The 23,555-nt window shown below is 34.3% G+C and overlaps 1 long non-coding RNA gene across 1 annotated transcript; it reads right to left on the minus strand.

Annotated features, from left to right (window-relative positions):
* Positions 1 to 13,476: 13,476 nt before the first annotated feature.
* On the minus strand, positions 13,477 to 14,056 carry LOC149204016 (uncharacterized). Its single transcript, XR_016251734.1, has 3 exons — positions 13,954 to 14,056; positions 13,787 to 13,854; positions 13,477 to 13,702 (listed from the first exon to the last, which is right to left on the minus strand). It is a non-coding gene; the product is annotated as an uncharacterized LOC149204016 (long non-coding RNA).
* Positions 14,057 to 23,555: the final 9,499 nt, after the last annotated feature.

Genomic DNA, 23,555 nt, shown 5'->3' on the forward strand with positions numbered 1-23,555 from the left:
TATGGAATGAAAGATACAAATTTCAGATTGCAAAAATGCTTAGGGTTGATTAGATGTCTGATACAGTGAATGTAACTGATGATGAGCCAGCCATCCTTTTTGGTCAAACCTTAGAAGGAGCTCCTGAAGATAGTGAAATTCCTCCTTCTTATTAGATTCTTAAACTTCATGACTTTATCCTTCATAATGCTATGCTAGATTTTGGCGCCTCTCATAATTTGATGCCTAAAGCCATCATGGATAAACTAGGAATGAGCATCACCCGACCTTACCATGATCCTTATTCTCTTGATTCTGTAAGACTGAAATGCCTTGGTCTTATTAAAGACTTGGTAGTGTCCTTAGACCAAATCCTAGCCAAAAATGTACTTATGGATGTTGTAGTGGCTGATATTCCCCCTAGGTTTCGCATGTTGCTTTCAAGATCTTGGGGACCAAAATTAAAGGGAACTCTGCACCTTTACTTTTCATGCGCCACTATCCCTGTTTTTGGATAGCTCTAGAAACTTTATAGAGAAAAAAAGATGAAATTTATGATCAACAGTAAGGAAAAGCCAGTCAATCATCCTATACATGTTGTTCATACTGATCTTGACTCTTTCATTCTGTTTAGTGATATGGATTCTATTGATGATGAAAGTCAGTTAGTAGAAATTTCAGAAGTTCCCAACCTAATGGGCAGCATACATGAAACTATCACAACAGAAAGTAAAGAGGTTGGTGAGGAATGTAGAAAACCTACAAATCCTATTGAGGAGATTCAAAGAATAGTGCAAAAAACAGAAAGTTCTGAGCTAGCCATTCAAAATACTAAAAATCAAGAAATTCAGTCTTCAAGAATTCTTTTTCCAGACGAAGAAAATGGTCTTTGGACAATGAAGTTTGATGGTGCATCAGGAAGAGAAGGAGTAGGAATTGGTTTTTGGATACTTGGGCCATTACATCAGCTAAATAAAATCCCTCGCAATGTGAGAATGAGCTCTTACAAGCTGGCTTTTGGATGTTCAAATAATGAGGCGGAATATGAGGCATTAATTGCTGGCCTCAAAATTATGAAAAAGTTGGGAGCAAAAAAGATTTATGTTTATTGCGACTCCAAGTTAGTGATCAAGCAAGTCAAAGGGGAATACTAGGCCAAACACTCAAGAACAAGAGGCCTCAAGAAAGCTTTGCAAGAGGAACAAGAATAAAATTCTCCTTAATGAGGATCTTGACCTAGAAGATAGGATTGCCCTAGAGGTTCATCAAGATAAGTAATATTGGCTTAATAGGGTGAATGAACACTTGGAGAAGCTCCTTTTGAAGGAAAACAAATACAATCAGTTTCTCAGACACATGATGCATCAGTATCAAGGTCAAAACATGATCGCCAATGTCAAGGTAAAATAACTTGAAAACAAGCTCAAGGAGGCCAAAAAAGACCAAAAGGATGAAGGAAAACTTGGAGATGCTTACTGAAGCATCCATGAAGATATAAAAAACCTATTTTTACACCTTCCCTCCAATTTTGAGAAAATTCTAAACATTTCAAGTTTTTTTACAAATTTTGGTCTAAGTTCAGAAATTTAGCTGCTTCAGAAGTGCAACACCTTGGCCCTGCGCTTTTTACTCTGGTGCTGCGCTTTTTCCTTAGGCCTATATTTCAGGAAAGGTATAAATTTTTGGAAAGGTATTTCCATCCTCTAAAAACCCATTTACCCAAATTTTGCAGAGGTGGCTTAGTTTTGGAGAAAAATGCAAAAAAGTGGCAAAAAATGGCATTCTAGACCATTTTTTGACAGGTGTTGCGCTTCTTGAGTGACCTTAGGAGAATGGATTTTTGAAGGTCTTCCCGTGCTCCAAATTCAAAAATTCAAACTGTTCATGAAATTTGGCTCCAATTTGGGATGGCAGCTCCTTGGAGGTGTCAAGAACACCGTAGATCAAGTAGCCTTATATATTGGGCATTGGAGTCAACATGCATAAAAACTGATTTTTTGACATGAGACTCACTAACGTTTTGACATGACAAAAGAACTAAATAAAAAAATAAAAATAAAAATAAAAAAAGAAAATCGTACTAACTCAAAGAGTCTTAATGCCTTCACTTTAGGCTTCAAACTCTGATGACAACTATCTAAAATGCTAGAAGTAAAATACACACCGGTATGTACAATGATGATGACCTTTCAGGATTTTAGACATAGTAGTGCTTGAGAAGCCTACCATTGGTCGCCCCTCCTGAATAATATTTTCCATCCATCTCTTCCAACAAGAAAGCATTCTTTCCTCTGAAAGCAGAAATTTTATATGGTCCCTTCCATAAGTTCTCAAACTTACCATGTTTGCCTTTGTCTTCATTTCTAGCATCCCACCAAAGGACTACATCTCCCAAATTGAAATTGTCTTCCTTGGTTTTGTGATCATAAATATTTTTGATTTTCTCTTGGAGTTTGGATGTGTTCTGAAAAACTTCTTCTCTTGTCTGTTGTAAATGAATCATCTGGTTTATTCTCCTTTGTATGTCATTAGTTTCACTATCCAATTCCTGTAGGATTTTCATTATTGGGACAGCAAGAGATGAAGGAAATATTGTGTCAACTCCATATACCAGCTGGAAAGGAGACATACCTATTGACTTTTTGGTGCTGACCCTATTGCCCACAAAGCATTAATGAGTTTTTTATGCCAATTCTTCTTGTTCACCTCCAGGACCTTTTTGATGATGTTAACCGAAGATTTGCTGGAAGATTCAGGTAGGCCATTCCCCCGTGGATGATAAGAAGTAGAATGTCCTAGCACAATATGATATTTGGCACATAAATCCACCATTCTTTTTTATTTAAAAGCAACAACATTGTCTATTATTATTTTCTGTGGGCAGCCAAATCTAGACAAGATATTAGACTCCAGAAATTGAATGATGACATAATCAGTAGCTTTCTTGGTCAGGATAGCTTCAATCCAATTTTTAAAGTTTTCGGTGGCTGTTAAAATCCATTTGTGTTGTGCTGAAGATGAAGGATGGATTTCGCCAATGAAATCAAGACCCCACTACTGGAAAGGAGCTGAAATCAAAATTGGTTGTAGTGGTAATGGCAGAAGTTTCCTCTTTCCTTGAAAAATTTGACATTCATAGTAGCTCATGACTATGTTGTATGTATTAGAAAAGAGGGTGGCCCAATAGAAACCAGCTCTTAAGATCTTATTTGCTGTAGTTTTCCAAAAATGATGACCGCCACAATCTCCCTTATGAAAATCCTTCATTATGTCTTTAGCTTCATTTTCTATTAAAAAATTCAGCAGCATACCTCCAGGATCTTTCCAAAATAAAACACTATCCATAATACAATATTTTGAAGCTTTGAGTTTCAGTGATGTAACTTTATCTTTGGGAAATTCTCGAGGAGGATTCAAGTGCTACAAGACATAGACAATGTCAGAGTACCAAGGTGAAGACATGAACATATCAGCCACTTGCAAGAAAGGGTCCTTTTCTTCTGATTCTTCTGATTCTTCTGATAGTGTAGCCATCAAATTAATATCCAGTGCATGTAGATTAGATTCCACCATAAGCTTGGCTGACCCTTGTCCTTTGATAAGCTTTGTAGGTTTGATCTCCAAGTCATATTCTAGCATTGTTGCAATCCATTTTCCTCTTCTGCCTTCTGGATCTGTTTGTACAATAATTTCCTTTACCACTGCAATAGGGACATAAGCAATAGTATGTGAATGTAGAATATAAACTCGGAAATATTTGAGGGATTTTACCAATGCCAATGCCTGTTTCTCAATGATATTATATCTCAATGCTACATCTCTTATAGTGCGACTGAAGAATGCTATAGGCTGCTCATTTTTCTGATCTTTTTTCTACATTAGGATTGCTGCTAATGTGTGCTTAGAAGCAAAAGAAAAAATGATGAAATCTGAGGTATAATTTGGGCTAATCAAAATAGGAGTATTAGATAATGTAAACTTTACCGCATTAAATGATTTCTTAGCCTACAAAGACCACTTTACCTTGCTATCCTTCTTCAACATATTTGTCATTTCTTTCAAGTGATCAGCTAGATTAGGAAAAAATCTCCTCAAAAAATTAATTTTCCCATTGAATGATTGAATCTCTTTCTTGTTCCTAGGGAAGTCTAATTGCTTAATAGCCTCCACTCTGGTAGGATCAATGTGGATGCCATCTTTAGAGATGATGTGTCCTAGTAGCTTACCTTCTTCCATGGTGAACAAGCTCTTCTTTGGGTTAAGTGAGATGCCAAATTTTCTGCATTTCTGAAAAACAATCCTTAAGTGATGCAAGTGATCTTCATCAGATTTTGAAAATACTATTAGATCATCAAGATAGATAACCAGAAATATATCTTTTTCATTTGCAAATGTTATGTCCATAGCCCGTTGAAAGGTAGCTCCTGCATTCTTCAGCCCAAAAGGCATCTTGGCATACATGAATGTACCCCATGGCATTGTGAAGGTTGTCTTGAGCTGATCATCCTTGTGTACCATAATTTGATTGTACCTAGAGTATCCATCAAGTCATGACATCCTAGAAGACTCAACCGCCCTCTGATGTATATGATCCATCTTAGGTAGAGGATAGTTGTCTTTAAGGGACACCTTATTGAGATTTCTTAAATCAATACATAGACGAATTTCCCTAGTCTTTTTCCTCATAGGTACTAGATTAGAAATCCATTTGGAAAACTGAATAGGAACAATTATTCCGGACTTATAAAGTCTATTTACCTCTTTTTCGATTGATGACAACAATTTGGGATTGATTCTTCTCAATTTCTAGTGAAATGGCTTCTCATATGGCTTTATAGGAATGACGTGTTGAATGATACTCTTATCATAAACTTTCAGATCAGAGTAATCCCAAGTAAATGCATTAGCAAATTCTTTCATTAAATACATGTACTTACCCTTTGTTTCAAGAGATAGAGACTTTGATAGTTTGACCAATTTAGGATTTTCAACTGTGCCAATGTTGACATCTTCTACTCTCTTTTCAGTAGGAACCATGGTGGGCTTCTTGGAAATATCATCCCTGTCAAATAACTCTTTCAAAGGTACCAAGCCTCTTGGAATGTTTTTGTCCTTGAGCTGTAATACTTCAGTGTCAACTGAATGAATGTGGGAATCATCAAAATTGTATGCATCATCAATGTGAGAATTCTGAAATTCTCCTTCCAACTGCAGAAAACTATTTATCTGCTTATCATCAACAAATACTTGCCAAAACATCATGTTATCTAGGACAACTGGGCGATGCTTAACATGGATGGAGTACCTATGATTACAATGAAAAGGATTCTTCACCACACTGGCCGCAGTGGCAAGTTAATTAGCTATGACATTCTGAGTTCTAGGAATAAGAGATAATGTATATTCTGAAAAAGTTTTGAGAATATCAAGTACAACATTGCGATAAGCTCTCATTCTCTTTTTCACCTCCAAGCTCATATACCGCATCTCCTAAAGCTTCAGTTTCATCACCTTTCCTCCCTCCCCCGTTCGTTCCATCCTTGCCTCTACAACTCATTTTAGTAGTTCCATTATCCTCATCAGCATCACCACCTGTACTTACACAATCCATTGTAACACCTTCACCTTCTCCAGCAGTCATGGCAAGATTTGTGCCTCTCTTACTACCTTCTCAACTTACTGCTTTGCCTCAGAACTATGGTCAAAGACTTCCTTTGTTTGATGGAAGTGCAGAAATTACAACTCAGCAGCATGTTGACAAGTTAATAGACTTCATTGATTTAGAAGAAATTGATGAGGAGAATGCCAAAATGATGATTATCGCTCAGAGTTTCTCATGAGATGTTAAGAAATGGTTTCAAACCCTAGCTACAAATTCCATTAACAGTTCTTAAAGACTGATTGAATTATTTCTAGATCGTTGGCAGGAGAAGAAAAATCCATTATAGATATTGGTTCAATATAATTCAATGGAAAGGAACCCCAATGAAATAATTCAAGAATTCACATCAAGATTTAATACAATGTACAATTCTATACTTGATGATATGAAACCTCCTCTTGGTTTGGCTCTTCTTCATTATCCTGATGCTTTCGATCCATATATGGCCTACCATATCAAAGAAAGAGACCCAACTAGTCTTGAAGAGATGCAGCGAAATGCAATCAGTGTTGAAGCCAATTTGCTCATTAAGAAGTCAAAATCAAAGCCAGAGAGGGTGGAGAAGAGAGTTTTTTTCAGAGAAGAACCTACATCATCTTCTGAATTAAAGATTGATAGTCTGATAAAAGCTATGGAGAGGATGATGGATAAAATATCCATAACTGGTTGACAAGTTGAACCATCAGTGAGGAATCCTAACTTTCGTGGACAGTAGGAACAATAGTTCAGAAATCGACAGAAAGAGCAACGAAATAAAGATCTCAAAGTCAAGTAAAAGCTCCATTTCAGCAAAATTACTCTGAAGGTCAGGAAGAAGATGAAGAAGAAATTGTAGAGGGAAATCATTTCTTTCAATAAGATGAATTTCCTACTTTCCTAATAGAGGAATATCAATTTACTGAAGACTCTTTTATACCAAATGATCAACAATTTGTGCTTGCAAGCGAAGATCTGTGGGCTGATAGGAATGAATAGTACCAAAGAGGATATCAGAATGCCCTAAGTCATCTCCAAAAGTAGTACAGTTTAAGGAACAGAAATGTGCCTGTTACTCTAACTCAGAAATGACCAAATTTGCAGAAGGATGCATTAAGCAAAGAAACCACTCCTATAGGCTAGAATAAAGACAAAGGTATTGTCACACATAATTGGGATAGAATGAATGAAGCCTCCAATAGCAATGTGAGGAAGGACAAAGAATTGCAAACTGAAAGCCAAAAGAAGGAAACTCAAGCTAAAGGCCAAACAGAAAGGAAGGACACCGCTTCAAAAGAGGTAGAAAAGCAATCTAATCTTTTTAGTTTGGAAAATGAAATTTCTAAATTGAAGATAGTTATTCCCCTCACTGAATTGGTAAGGAATGAAAGATACAAATTTCAGATTGCAAAAATGCTTAGGGTTGATCAGAGGTCTGATACAGTCAATGTAGCAGATGATGAGACAGCCATCCTTTTTGGTCCAACCTTAGGAGCTCCTAAAGATAGTGAAATTCCTCATTTTTATCTGAGTCTTAAACTTCATGACTTTATCCTTCATAATGCTATGCTAGATTCTAGCGCCTCTCATAATTTGATGCCTAAAGCCATCATGGATAAACTAGGATTGAGCATCACCCAACCTTACCATGATCTTTATTCTTTTGATTCTGGAAGAGTGAAATGCCTTGGTCTTATTAAAGACTTGGTAGTGTCCTTAGACCAAATCCTAGCCAAAAATGTACTTATGGATGTTGTAGTGGCTGATATTCCTCCTAGGTTTGGCATGTTTCTTTCAAGATCTTGGGGAGAAAAATTAAAGGGCACTCTGCAACTTGACTTTTCATACGCCACTATCCCTGTTTTTGGACAGCTCCGGAAACTTTATAGAGAAAAAAAGATGAAATTTCTAATCAGTTGTAAGGAAAAGCCAGTCAGTCATCCTATACATGTTGTTCATACTGATCTTTACTCTTTCATTTTGTTTAGTGATATGGATTCTGTTGATGATGAAAGTCAGCTAGTAGAAATTTCAGAAGTTCCCAACCTAATGGGAAGCATACATGAAACTATCACAGCAGAAAGTAAAGAGGTTGGTGAGGAATGTAGACAACCTACAAATACTATTAAGGAGATTCAAAGAATAGTGCAGAAAAAATAAAGTTCTGAGCTAGCTATTCAAAATCCTAAAAATCAAGAAATTTAGTCTTCAGAAATTCTTTTTCCAGATGAAGAAAACAGTCTTTGGACCATGGAGTTTGATGGTGCATCAGGAAGAGAAGGAGTAGGAATTGATGTTTGGATACTTGATCCATCACATCTGCCAAACAAAATCCCTCGAAATGTGAGAATGAGCTCTTACAAGCTAGCTTTTAAATGTTCAAATAATGAGGCAGAATATGAGGCATTGGTTGTTGGCCTCAAAATTCTGAAAAAGTTGGGAGCAAGAAAGATTTCTATTTATGGCGAATTTCAGTTAGTGATCAAGCAAGTCAAAAGGGAATACGAGGCCAAACACCGAAGAACAAGAGGCCTCAAGAAAGCTTTGCAAGAGGAACAAGAAAAAAATTCTTCTTAATTAGGATCTTGACCTAGAAGATAGGATCGCCCTATAGGTTCATCAAGATAAGGAATATTGGCTTAATTGGGTGAATTAACACTTGGAGAATCTCCTTGAGAAGTCAAATAAAGACAATCAGTTTCTCAGACAGATGGCACATCATTATCAAGCTCAAAACATGATTGCCAATGTAAAGGTAAAACAACTTGAAAACAAGCTCAAGGAGGCCAAAAAAGACCAAAAGGATGAAGGAAAACTTGTAGATGCTTACTAAAGCATCCATGAAGATATAACAAATCTATTTTTACACCTTCTCTCCAATTTTGAGCAAATTCTGAGCATTTTGAGTTTTTTGAGAAATTTTGGTCTAACTTCATAAATTCAGCTCCTCCAGAAGTGCAGCGCTTTGGCGCTGTACTTTTTCCTTAGGCCTCCATTTGAGAAAAGGTATACATTTTTGGAAAGGTGTTTCCATCCTCTAAAAGTCCATTTGCCCAGATTTTGCAGAGGTGGCTTATTTTTGGAGAAAAATACAAAAAAGTGGCAAAAAACTAGCATTCTGGACCATTTTTTGACAGCCATTACGCTTATGGAGTGACCTTGGGAGAATGGATTTTTGAAGGTCTTCTCGTGCTCCAAATTCAGAAATTCAAACTATTATAGAAACTAGACTTGAAGGGCTAGTTCACCCTTCTCTCATATTTGTATTGTGACCCTTGGAAGGCACCTGCGAATCAACTCAAAGTGCGCACTGCACTTCTGCACTTTCTCTGTTTTTATTTGTGAAATTTCACTGTGTAAAATTTCTAGTTTCTAGTTTAACTTGGTCAAAGTCAAGATTCTCTACGTAATGGCACTAGTTACGAGGCTAGGTGATGTAGGCATGAATAAATGTACATCGTAGGTTTTTTTTTTTATGTTTATTATGCCTCATAAAAGAAGAAAACTCTTAAACAAACTCTTCATCACTTGTTTGAGTTTCACCTTCTCACTCTCACTTGTTGGTTGAGAGAATCTTGGAGTTAGTTCCTCCACCAAGGAATTCAACTCCTGAAGGTGGGCAAGTGGTCTAGGAGAGTCTATATGTATCATTTCTCCTCAATGGTGCTTTTACTTCATTCTTTTTGTTTTCTCATTGTCTAAACATATTTATCTACATTATATCTCTTCCTTCTATGAATTCCTTGGGATTAAATACTCAAAATTCTTGTTTTTCAAGCTCTGTTATCTGGTTTTCATGGTTATGTGTTTTTCCTTTCTGAGCTAATGAAATCATGTTTATTTATGCCCATTAGTTTCTTCCACACCATATCCTCTATACTATACTGACAAGTACCCAAATTACACCATGGCTTCTGATATCTAGCTCCTTTCGATGTTTGCCCTACTTGCGGCTCCAAACCCTAAGTTCAACAAATCCTTAAAAACCAAATTTTCACAAAAAAACAAACAAATACTCATATCTAGTCTAAAATCCATTTGCTTTAAAGTCATATCACTGATGAGAGACTTAGAGAGATCCCTTTCATGCTCAGTAGGGCTAATGAGAGACTTAGAGAGATCCCTTTCATGCTCAGTAGGGCTAGCTACTGAGCTGAAGTGGTTTGAGGTTACCCTTGTCAATTTTCTTTTCAACCTAAAAGATTGTAAAGACTAACAAAACCAACCTACAAATTTACACAGATTAAAAGATTATTATACAAATTTACAATAATTGAAAAAATATTGAATATTATCTATAATTTGAATGGTTAACTTCAACAACTATTAATAACACTTTAAAATTTTAAATGTACATGGTTAGGTATGATACACTTACTTTCTTAAACAGAGGTTGATGGTTAAATTGTTTATATTCACATCTGAACCAACCTACAAATTTATAGTAATCAAAAAATTTATAGTAATCAAAGGATTGTTGATTATTATCTCTAATTTAAAATTGTGAACAATAATAACTATATTTTAACAATAATAATTATTTTAAATTTAAATTTAAGTACGTCCAATTCATTCGCGTCCATGGAAAATGAAACACGCCCTTCTGCTTGGCTCTAAATTTTAGAATCTTATATTCAAGGACATTATTAGTAAACCAACATATCTATATCTATAAAGTTCAGTTCGAGCAGGAGGAAAGCACTCAAAAACCTAACTGTCTCTCATGGTTCCGTTTCCAAATTTATGTAGATGGTATCATGTTTTCTTTTTCAAGTTTTCACTATTTATTATATGCATTACTATCGTATGTTAGCCCTAAGACAAAGACATACATCGCAGTGAAGCATCAACTTTTCTCTCTTTGTTCGTGACCTTGGAGAATATGTTACTCAACTTCCCAGCCCGTCGGTGCAGCCACGACATGCAGAGAAGGTTCACACGTTTTCAAATGTAAACCGAAATGATTTTTTTAAAAGAACTTTGAATCCAAGCTTATGTCATGTGCTCCATTTGAAATGCCGGTTAAGATTCATCTTGATATTTGTAGGACATTTATGGGAACGTCTGAATGTCTCAGCAATATTATGTCATTGACATAGTAAAGTTTTTAATTAGTAGTTTTCTATATATAGGTATTTATGTTTTGACTTGGTTAAGTTATTGGTAATTTTCTATGTATATGGGTACCTATATTTTGTTCATAATATTGGTGTTTGATGTAGCTTATTTATAAGTTAAAATTTTTTATGTTTATTTGTTTTGCTGGGCGATGCAATCAACCAACCGTGTTTTAAGACACCACCACCTCTCTCATGCTCTATAATCCTAACATCTGACATCCAGTATCAAGTCTGACAGCTGACATCCAGTATCAAGTCTGAAATTGAGTATGAAGCCAGAATGGTTTGGTAAAACATTTATGCAAAAAATTGATGTTAAGTTCAAGGTGAGAATGCCAGAAAGCTATAAAAAGAGCAAAGCCAAGATAGATAAGAATAGAAAACTTGTGATCTGTTGTCATTGTAAAGTCCACACTATGAGTGCATGGTGTTGAAATAGTTGTTGAATTTGGAAGAGGAATAATACCATGAGGACGTGTTTTGTGACAAGCTAAAGAGATGGCTTCTTATGCTATCTCATGCAGGGTTTTTCTTTATAGAGGGATCATGGGTAAATTCATTGCCTTTTTAAAGGTTTAGTGTTGAAGGAATCACCACACTTTTATGGGGGGTATTTTTATGGAATCCGTAGGTTTACCGCAACCTACGGGTTTTGGTATGACAGGAAATTTTTTCATGGTACCGAAGTTTGATTCCCCTGAGCTACATTTAAGGAGGGTGTTCGAAGAATCACTGCTCTATCAATGATTTCTAGAATGGGGATCCTAATTATTGGTTTGGAAAATCCTGGGGATCCTAGTTACTGGTTTGGAAAGTTTACCAACACCTACGGGTTTTGACATAACGAAAAATCTCTTCATGATACCCAAATTTAATTCACCTAAACTACATTTGAGGGAGTCTTAGAAAAATCACTGCACCTTTATAGAATCCTTAATTTCCACCTTCAATATCCTAATTGACCATTTAGAAAATTTACCAACATCAGCAGAGTTTAAAAAAATATAACAGCTGTAATAACCCCAGATCTATGTAAATTTGAAAGTTACTATGGTAAAAGACCAAACAGTTGTTGTTATGTTTAAACAAAGCTGTGACAAACTAATTCTGATTGAATAATTTAATTTAAGTATTTTTGTTTGGAAATTGCTGGCAGCCTCTAAGAGGTGAATCTTAAAACAAATGATCAGTTGTGATAACTGATGGAACTACCCTCTAAAAGAGGGAAAAGCCCTGACTGAGGGGTTCTGTGCTGTGGGGACAGACAGAGAAGAAAAACAGATCTTGCTCCAAGAAAGAAAGGAGAAGTGAGAGGTTAAGTCTGGTGAGGATCAGATAACCTGGCACAGGAGTGCACTGTACCTGTTGAGGGCTGGAGGCCTGCAGGATTGCTCGGGGGGAGAACACCGTCTGAAGGATGGATCTCGTGGCTGGGAGGAGAGCAGAATATAAGTTCAGGTGACTTTTTGTTTGAACAGAATCATTCCTGACAGAGATAATCAGGTACGATTCCACAAACTAGTAGTACCTGATATGAAAAGCAATGTGTGTAGAAATTACAGTAAAGAAATTAGGAAGATTGCTTGATTCCTAAGCACTGTTAGCAAAGATAGTTTAAGAGTATCTGGAAAATCTAAAAGAAAGTTGTCTGTAACGAATCTAGTCCGAGTTAGCACTAGACGGAAATAATATTGTAGAGACATAGCATTAAAGTTATTTACAGGTTGGGAAAGCCCTGTGTCAAGACTGGCTACTGGTAGCAGTCTCAATCTAAGATACGGACAATGGGTGGTCATTCAAAAGAGACTGTTAGACATCGAACAGTTAAACAGTAGTGACCATAACCGGTAAACATAAGGAATTCTGGTAACTGAGAAGGATAACCGGTAAGAACCCTAGTTTCACCTAGACTGTACACCAAGAAACCCTGAGTCGAGGGCCTTGGGCGGAAATAATAACCCTACATTGTAACGGATTGGTACCGAGTCTCAGCACTCGTGGCACAAACCGATAATCAAATCTGTGTTGTAGCACCGTTCGGGGTTTGGGACAAATAGTTCCATTCTGTGGAATACCGGGGAAAACAATAACAGAGAAACGAGTTATCAAGATTCAGTGTGTAGTAGTAGTAAAATATACATGTGGAAATAACTGTACAAATGTTAATGCATGCAAACAAAATGGACACCTTTCATATCTAAACCGAGCCGGAAATATGCCGTCGGTAATGAGTGATATTCACATAAGAACTCAAAGAACATCTGTACATTGCGAATAAATGAGAATGTAATTACACTGAACAGTAAATCTTGCATGCGACAACATACACAGACATTTATAGTATATGAAATACTGTGTAAGAGGATATAAGTCTATCTAATTTACATCAACCATTATCCAAGGATATACCCAATCGACTGTGGATCAACAGTTCCCATGAACAGAACAGAGTAATAAAAGAATATCTTTGTAACTTGATAATACCGTGACCGAAACCGTCGAGGGTATATATATAAAGAACTATACAGCACATTTAACCTAAGACTCTGCATATGGAAAAGAGCTTTCATAAATGGAAATTAACCCCAATTATTAGTACGAGTGCCGGAGGTTCCAGTAGTCTCATAATCTCGGCAAACAGTAGATTAACATTAAACATTTCAATACATTGTGCGCAGAAAGACTTAGTACATAAACATGTATTCAAAAACCCAAATCTGCGCGTGAAGGCCAGAAAGGAAAGCATGCATTACAGCATAAGTCATTCAAGTCCGCCGCTAAGCGGCTCAATAATTACAGAGCATGGAGAAAACTTGACGGGTGAAATAAACCCAGAAACCATGGAAGCAACACTTTATAACCAGATAGTATTTTTCAAAACCCTAGCTAACTAATGAGTAAACTGAAAGGGCTCTTCGCCGAGAACACAGGTAGCAAATGAGCAGACCTCATTGAAAACAGAGACCTGCATAAGATTACCCAGGGTTTGCTTAAAACTGCAAACGAAACTACATTAAAGATGCATATGCCGGCTAGCAAGAGCTCATACCTGGAAATTGCAGAGATCCATTGCAGAACCATTCTCCATGGGCATCTACCGTTGCATAGTCGTGGTGACTGTACCAAACTCGACAAGGAAAACCAGAAACGTTAAGTGACATTACAGTGAAGGTAAGCCGTAAACCAATACCAAAACCTGGAAGTGTTATTCTTTACCTGCAGGGTTCATCGTAAGCTGGAAGCAACTCTGGAGAATAGCAGGTTGCAGTATCGAGTCTTGGAAATGAGCTCGAGGAGGAACGTTGCGCCGAACACAAAGACCAGTCATCAAATGAATAAACATTGGATATGAACGCTTAAATATTCCCGATAAACCCTGAAAGATCTCCAGCCATCCGATCTTCGGATCAGATCTAAGCCGTTGAATTATGGCGGGGACGGCTGGTGGCAAAATCGAAATTGGTAACACCAAGGTGTCACATGGCTGGAGAACCCAGACCATGCCACCTGCCCCGGAAGGACAGCCATAGTAAAAGCGCTTGTGACCTGTCAACTGAGCGGGTACCGTGGCAGAGCCATAGAAACCCACGCTCATTAATACTATGTAGATGAAACGATTTGGTGGTTGTGTCATACGTCCAAAGCATAAAGGTTAACCATAAGCGTTGTTAAGTGAACCGATTGGGTGGAATGTACAGTCATAACCTCAAGATAAAGTTCATCAAACATTAAACCATGAACTATGGAAACTGGATAATATTGCTAATGTATGCCGAATGTTTCCACTAAATTTATTTCAATGCTAATGTATGCCAAGTTACATAGAGTTATGATGACCATAATTCTTGTGGTTAGAAATGTGTAAGTACATTGATATTCATAACATTATATTATGGGTTTGAGTTAGAAGATTGTTACGTATGCGTAATTATTATTTTAAAAAAAATTTGTGTAGAAGAGAGGTGTGACAACAGCAAACATCTTCATCTAGCAACCCTAGTTACCAATTTATATCGAGTTGGCAAAAAAATTTGAAGATACGGCGGTTCGGTTCGATTCGGGACTTAATACGCAATTCGTAGTTCGGTACGGCATATTCAGAACGAGTCCAACAGCTTTCCACGTGGCCCATCTACTCTGCATACATGATGAAATTGCATAAAATCTTTCCACGTGTACTATCTACTCTGCATACGTGATGAAATTGCATAAGGTTACCGTTAGAATTGCTCTCCATCAGTGAACTTCGATATGGGATATTCGGATTTACAGTGGTCATTTGTTCTTTAAAAACCTCTATGGATCCATGAGATGGCATGTTATTTATGGGATATTCGGATTTACAGTGGTCATTTGTTCTTTAAAAACCTCTATGGATCCATGAGATGGCATGTTATTTATGAATAGTAAAATTGGTTGACTTTTTATTGAGTAAATTTTTCAAGTGGGTGATATGGGATATCTTACAGTGTTCATTTGTTCTTTAAAAACCTATTTGGATCCATGAGATGGCATGTTATTTATGAATGGTAAAATTAGTTGATTTTTTATTGAGTAAATTTTTTAAGTTAGTTTGTTTATGAAAATTTTAAAAAAATTTGCCTTAAAAAATTTGCCTTAGAATATTTCTTAATAGGATTTGTAAAATAAAAGATAAATATTTATGGTATGTTAAGCTATAAATTTATTTATAGATGTGTTTCATTATTAAATTTAAATACAAATTTTTTTGTAAAAAATTTCTTAATAAAATTTGTAAAATAAAAGATAAATATTTATGGTATGCTAAGCTATAAATTTATATAATTATTATAGATGTGTTTCATATTTATCAAATTTAAATAGAAATATTTTTGGTAAAAATTTCAGGACGGTTTTTAAGGTAGACTTTTTTTTATTGGAAATTTGAGTAAATATTAAATTATAATAAAGCTTTATATTTTAAATAATAACAAATGTTATTGTTATTTTTATTGTTACACTGTAGAATTTAGTTTGATTGGATCAATGAATAATTGGTATTTGAAAAGAATATATGTTTTGCTAATTTTTACAAAGTAAAATTTGAGTTGTTTTAGTCAATGAGTAACTAGTAATTGAGGATATAAATATATATTTAAAAAAAAGTTTGCATATACTTAATATATGATTTCATTTAAAACATAGATGTTGTTTGTAATGTGGAATTTATATAGTTCACTCTAATGTAAAATTTCAATGAAAATTCAGAATACATGGTGTAATTGTGTATATGGATGAACACAAAAATTCTCACAATATGCTATTCTAATGTAAAACTATGCATTTTTATTTCAGTGACAACAATTTTAAGAGGCTTTTGATATTTTCAATTATATTGTATATTTCAACTTTTTAAAATATTGAAAAAATAATATATTTAAGTATTTGCAAGATGTCTACTGTGTAACTTTTTCAATATTAAATTTTGATTTATCTTATTTTTTCAGTATTAAATTTTAAGTTATCTAATTTTTTCTATATCTCATAAAAATTGATTTCAAATTTAAATATGGTAACTATGCTGAGCACTAAATAAATAAAAAAGAATAAAAATAGTTGGAAGCAGAAATGCACGGAGAGAAGGAGAGAAGAAAACCCTAATGAGGAACTATGTGATTGGAAAAAGGAGCCATGAAAGACGGATTGAAGCTTGACGAGTCAAACGGAGAACGCAGCAGAAGTGCTCTCTGGATATGGATATAGATTTGCAATAATGTATCCTCATGGCACGCAGGAAAAAGAATTTAATCGAAGGTAAAATCGAAAGAACATGTGGCATCCCAAATGTGCAGTGGCAAGTCATTCGAACTACAGAGAGAAAACGAGGGCTATGCTAAGGTCCTGGAGAAGAAACAATGAAAAATGTGGTTACCTGTTGTGAAAAATGTGAATTTAAAGGAAGAAAATAGAATAGGAAGAGGCCATTTAATTCGATTGGTTACAGATCAACAAGAAGACCCAATGTGAGGGCAGTTGTGGTTCAAACATGACACGGAAAAAGGAGATGAAGAATTCGTCGACTCAGATGAAGGAGGCGGCAACGATTAGTTTTAGAGGCGGTAGAGGCTAATGGAAGTGGTGCTGCAGAGAGCAGTTCAAGGATGCTAAAGATGTCTCAAGAGCTAGCCACCGTGAATGAATCTGTGGAGGAGGAAGCTAGGCCTCCCTTCGCTGAGGATGACAATGCCAGCGAAGAATCCACCTGAAAACATAGTGGGAAGAAACAAAAATATTATTGCTAGAAATACGGTGGAAAGAATCAGAAAGATTATTGTCGGAGCAACAAGGGGTTGCAATGATAGCCCGCCTGAAAAGAAGAGTAGAAAGTGAAGGCCATCTAAGCTGCAGTGTTAAAATCCCTGGCGAAATTGACTTAGACCACAAAATCCGTGAAGCTTTTCTATCAAATCGGGATGCAGATAGAGTCCACTGAAGACGAACAATGAGTGGGGAGCATTACTAGTGACCACAAAATCCGTGAAGCTTTTCTATGAGATCGGGATGCAGATAGAGTCCACTAAAGAAGAGCAATGAGTGGGGATCATTACTAGTGAGAAAAAAATGATGGGATGCAATGATGACAATGGGGATTGATGCCCATGAATGACTGCATTTCCAAAGTCATGCTATGGATCATGTAATATAAGAAGCTAACATAGTAGTAGTATAGATGAAAATAATGGAGATGGAGTAAATGGTGTTACTGTGTAGTAAAGGAGTTGGTGTGTGATGTATTAATACTTTAAGGGTTTTGGTTTTAGATATTTCTATAAAAAGTTATAAGACTTTAAGTTTAGGAAGATATGTTGTGGGGACCACTTATTTGTAATGTCTTAAGAGCTTGATTAGATATACATGTAATGCAATGGCTCATGAAGTCATCAAGTTATGAAATGAACTACTTAGAAAGACACTAAATTAGCAAGTATATTAATATCTTAATTTGAAAGAGAAACATAAAAACTCAAACGAAATAGTTTATGAATAAAACCAAAACAATCTCTAAAAATTAAATTGAAAAAACTTATTAAAATTGTTTAAATAAACTTAACTAAATCTAATTAAACAACCATATTTTTAGACACCACCACTTAAACCACCACTTTTCTCAATACTTTGTGATCCTTCGAGCTAGTGGTATAAGTGTGGCTAGAGATATAAATGTTGCATTTTCTATGTTAAGCTGGTTCACTATTAGGGTATTTAATTAAAGATGTGTATTTTATATATTAGTTAGGTATTTACCACCACTTTTCTCAATACTTTGTGATCCTTCGAGCTATGTTGATTTTATCAATTTTCAACCTTGAAAAGGCTTATCAAAGTTTGGTGCGGTGCGGTATATGCCCATCCGTTAAGCATAATTACACTTACATGCATGTTGCTAGTGGTATAAGTGTGGCTAGAGATATAAATGTTGCATTTTCTATGTTAAGCTGGTTCACTATTAGGGTATTTAATTAAAGATGTGTATTTTATATATTAGTTAGGTATTTATTATATAATTTTTTTAAGGTACTTTATTATATAATGGTTAAGTATTTATTATATAATTGTTTTAGGTACTTTATTATATAGTCCGTGCATAATATATATTTAAGAGCTTGTTCACTATTAGGGTATTTAATTAAAGATGTGTATGTTATATATTGGTTAGGTATTTATTATATATTTTTTTGGTATTTTATTATATAATGGTTAGGTATTTATTATATAATTGTTTTAGGTACTTTATTATATAGTCTGTGCATAATATATAAGATGTATTGTATATGTTGCTGATAAATGAGTCATTAGAGGTTTATATATATTGTATTTCTTATTAACTGGGAACCAACTAAGTGATGTTTTGACAATTATTTATTATTTATTTGAAAAGAATATGAAAAATTGAAATATATATATATATATATATTTTATTATTTTAAAAAATAATTATAATTATTAAATTATAAAATTAATAATTAACTAATTAATAATAATTACAATTAATAATAATTATATTATCTTAATTTCTAATCAATTTACTAAAATTTAGCTATTTTTTCCTTATCAATCGCACATCATCCATTTACTTTAAAATGCAAAGCCTTAATCTCCTATGGTTAATTCATTTGCATCAATAGTAACATCAACAATGCATTTACATAATTTTTCCTCATCAATCCCACATCATCCATTTAGTTTAAAATGAAAAGCCTTAATCTCCTATGTTGTTAATTCATTTGCATCAATAGTAACAACAGCAATGCATTATCATTGCGGAGAACATCATATTATTTTCGTGGTATTTTTCAAAATTCATTATCATTATGGAAGTTTCATATTTATCTTTTTAAAAAAAGAGATGTAATAATTTATCAATATTGCATTAGTTTACAATGAATTATTACTACGCGATTATGTTTATGATTATTTGAACTTCGCGTGAAATTTCTATTTTTAAAAAATAGATGTTTAATTTGCATATATATATATATATATAATTTATTGAATTAATTAAATTTAATTCCTACAATAAAATATAGTTAATAAAGCTATCGTCTCTTCTTACAGTTAAGAAACCTAAACTCTAGTTAAATTGTTTGGGTTTTTAGTTTATTTAGAAGTCCAAACTCATGTTAGTAATCTAATCATTATTATTATTAACTCAAACCAAAATTATTATATGCATACATGAGGCAATTATGTCACTTCAAATGTTATAGTACTTTTATTGAAAGCGAGATTGATATTTCATTATAAGATGAAGAAAGAATAAATGATTCAAGTTTTATGTTGTTTTAATTTTTCAAGTAGCCTATAATAATTAGCATGATTCATGAGAGTTCTATTGGTTTAGGGTTATATATTTATATTCTGATATTTGATATTTTTTCATTTTTTTTTAAATAATGTAGATGTTAATTTTTTAAATTCTTTTTATTAATTTAAAATTTTGATTATTTTGATTTTTTATGATTACTTTTTTGGAGACATTTTACTTGTTTGGATCCTTTAATTTATTATTAGTCCTTTATTCATGTCATGTATTTTCACTATCTAAACAAATGTGATAATAAAAACTACCTTTCTGCACATATATATTCATAAGGATAATTCATTAGTTTTTTTTAATTCTAACCATTTTCACTAAGTTATTGAAAATTTATATATAACTTACAATAACCACAATATATATATATATATATATATATATATATATATATATATATATATTATATTATAACTTAAATTTTAGTTCATAATAATAGCTATTAATTTTATTAATTAACAAATTTATTATTAAAATATCTTTATATTAATATTAATTTCACAAACATTAAGGGGACCCAATACTAGTAAGATGGGAGAGTTTCATTAAAAAAATTAACAAATGATGTTACTCTAGATCCTTAATCAATAACAAGTTGTTGACAATGCTTGATTCTGACAACAGGGAAAGGTGCCTCCCTCATATGAAGCCTCAGTTAGACCTCACATTGTTTAGTGAAGGAACCACAACCAAAAAATAGGTTGGTTGTCATAAACATGGGATCTTAAATATGTGTCTTGGCTGCAATAAACAACATAAGAATACATTCACATAACTGGGGGAAAAAGTGAGTAAACTTTGTGCAATGTCAATTATAATGCATAAGAGGTCCTTTCACATAAGGGGAAAAGAGGGTGATCGTCAAGAAGAAAAATAATAGTATTATCCTAAAAGAGACATACACATCTATGAAAGAATCATTAGTTAAGCTACAAAATAGTTCACATGATCATAACAATCATGAAATAAAATATGACACATTCAATAAGATATATACTAAAGCCAACGAATATTTCATTGGCCATATCATGTATGAAACAACATATATTGTAAATATTTATAAAATAACCTTACAACATCCATGATACACACATGAAAGTGTGTTGGCTCTAAGAGATTCTGATATTTAAGTGAAAGTTATGAGTACACAATACAATGATATGACATTATCCCCAATAGTGGAACATGAACCTGCCACTTGCTTCTCCAAAGAATGATATTCACTCCTATGCTAAGCTATAGAATCCATGGCTACTGGTTGGAAGTTCCAATCCCTTTGCTTAAGTTACCAGGGTTTATTTATAACAAATGGGGTGACCTTTCACCTCCTCTTGTGACCATTGGGCTCCCTCATGACTCTTGAGCTTCTTCTATCCTTATTTTAGCTAATGAATTTTCATATTCCCTATTTGACTCTTGGACTTCCACTTATATTTACATTTCTTATTTTTTTCAAAATAAATAATTACATAAGACAAAATGTGACTAGAGCCTAATAAAAAAAAAATGATACATTATGCTTGAGATTAAGGAAACTGTAGCTCAACAACTTCTACTTGTAGTTCTGATGTAACATATTGGTACCAAGATTTGTACTGCGGTGCTACATCCACAAAATTTTATGGAAGATTTGGTTAGTATTTGACTCGTTCCTCCATTGGATCCAGATATATGGTTTTGGAACTAGTCTAAACATTATTCAATTATAAGAACAATTTTGTATTCAACTTGGCAGGTTTGGTTTCACACCATTGAACGTTTTGTGTCGTGATTTCTAGATCTTCTTTATTGGACACTTGCCTCACATTACTCAATAATCTCTCAATTTATTTCTTGATAACATTTCTTCCCTTTGTTTCTGCAAATACCTTATTCACTCTTAACAAGGACTCTAACCTATGATACAGTCACGAGTAAGTAGATATAGTGCTAGCCACATAACTGCTGAGTTATTTGTTACCCTATATAAGCATCTTGACCTTGACCTTTTCCAATTCAACTTCATGCCTTATTTTTCTAACTAACTATAATTGTGCATTTCTACATTTAGTGCCCCATTCTTGTATCACATCAATGGCTGCATGAAATTCCTTTAAAACTTTCGAATTCTCTCATAATCGCTTTTGCATATCATACAAGGGAACCGCTACATTATGAAGGGTGATCATATCCTCATACGTTTGTCTCATAGTGTCTCCCAATGATTAGATTTCCTCAAATATTGTTACTTGTAAATTCTCCATGTTATAATTAGCGGAAGACGACCTTCGATTCTCGACAAGGAGATAATCAATATGTTTCCTTGTAGGGGCTAAATCTTTTTCCAAATTCTCATTTTCTTTCATCAATAAATCAGCGTTCACTTTTATAGCCTCTAGAAAAGCTATGTTTGCTACTACTGTAATTGTTCTTAGATTTTTCCTGGTACTGGGTACAATTACCCTTTGTTTTTGCATGGAAACAACATGAGTCAGGTCATTAAGAAAGTGATTTCACATTTTTTGTGCTATTTTGTTCTTCAACTAATAAAAGGTAAGGTTGGAAATATCCATGACTAAATCATCTTCTTTAGGAGATATTCCCATCTTACTTAACTAGATGTGACCACTAATAAGGGGAGGTGAAGGTTAATTGTTGATCTATTCTGGAATAGGTACAATGTCAACCTCCTAGTTATCCTCCTCTCCTTCAACCTTTATGTCTTGGGCTTGCATCTACTCCTCTATTTATTTTACAAGATCCTCATCCTTCTTATTCCTACTTTCTTCATCTTCTAATTACTTTTGTTCTTCTTCTTCTTCTTACGACTTCTATCATTCTTCTTATTCTCTTTTCTTCTACCATGTTTCCTATTGATGTTTCTTTCTAGATTCTTGTTATTATTTCTTTCTCAGTGTTTCCTATTTGTGTTGCATATCTTCTCTTTCCTTCCTTTCATGTTCTTCCTCTTTTTTCATATATTCCTCTTCTTTTCTATGCTCCTCCTCTTGTTTCTCTTCTTATTCCCGTTGCTTCTTCCTTGATTCTAACTCCTTTGTCCTCTCTCATGATGCAATGATCACTTTAAGAATAATAGGATCTACTTTGATCTTGCGGCTCCTCTCTACTCCAGGATTGTGCACAACATTCCTCTTAAACATGGAAATGATAACTGGAGTGGGCACTTCCTCTTGATTCCCTTTCTGGACAATATCCTTCCCCAGAACTACATTGGAAGGGCATTCCTCATTTCGTTGTGCATGTGATTAGGAGACATGATACCAATTCTTTATCTTTTGTTTCTCTTCCTAGAAGTAAGACTCATAGGGCTACATAAAATACAACTTGGCACAATGTTTTTTAAACACTCCTCTAGGATCATATATGTGGAAGCTCATCTCACCGAACTTAAGGCTGATAATCTCCTCAACTTTTTTTCCTGTAGCCTTCAAACTCTTAATCTCATAAGCTCCCACTTTTAGAGGAAAGGAAGGCCAAGGTGCCTTCCTCTTCTTCTATAATAACTAAGATAGACTTGTGCTGAGTTGGTAGTGTAGATGTTTTTGTAGATTCAACAGCTCATGTAATTTTATAAAACACAAGACAAGAGTCTCCTCTACTCTTAATAGCAGAAACTAATAATGATCAATGAAAAAGATAATCTGTAATAAGAAGAATATCAATTGCACATAATAGATTATTTCTCTGGGGAAAGAAATTGCTGAAAACTATGACTGTCTATATTGCATTAATCAGAAATATAAGAAGAAAATACAATGCTTGTTCTCACTAGAACAATCCTTGCAAAATTATAATCAACCCTTTTCCTCACAAGCCCGCTCTAGCCAACACTTAGCCAATTCTGCTACTTGCCAAGCCACTATTTCCTTGCGCAATTCCTAAGAGGATCACCCCATATTTAATTGGGAGATCCTTCTTCCAAAACTGCACAATCCAATCTTACGTCCATAACTGACTGCATGCATGATCTGTACAACTCATA

This window comes from Pinus tabuliformis, chromosome 1_2, assembly GCF_031772625.1.
Source record: "Pinus tabuliformis cultivar Carrire ecotype Pingquan chromosome 1_2, CPIR1, whole genome shotgun sequence".
Lineage (NCBI taxonomy): Eukaryota > Viridiplantae > Streptophyta > Pinopsida > Pinales > Pinaceae > Pinus > Pinus tabuliformis.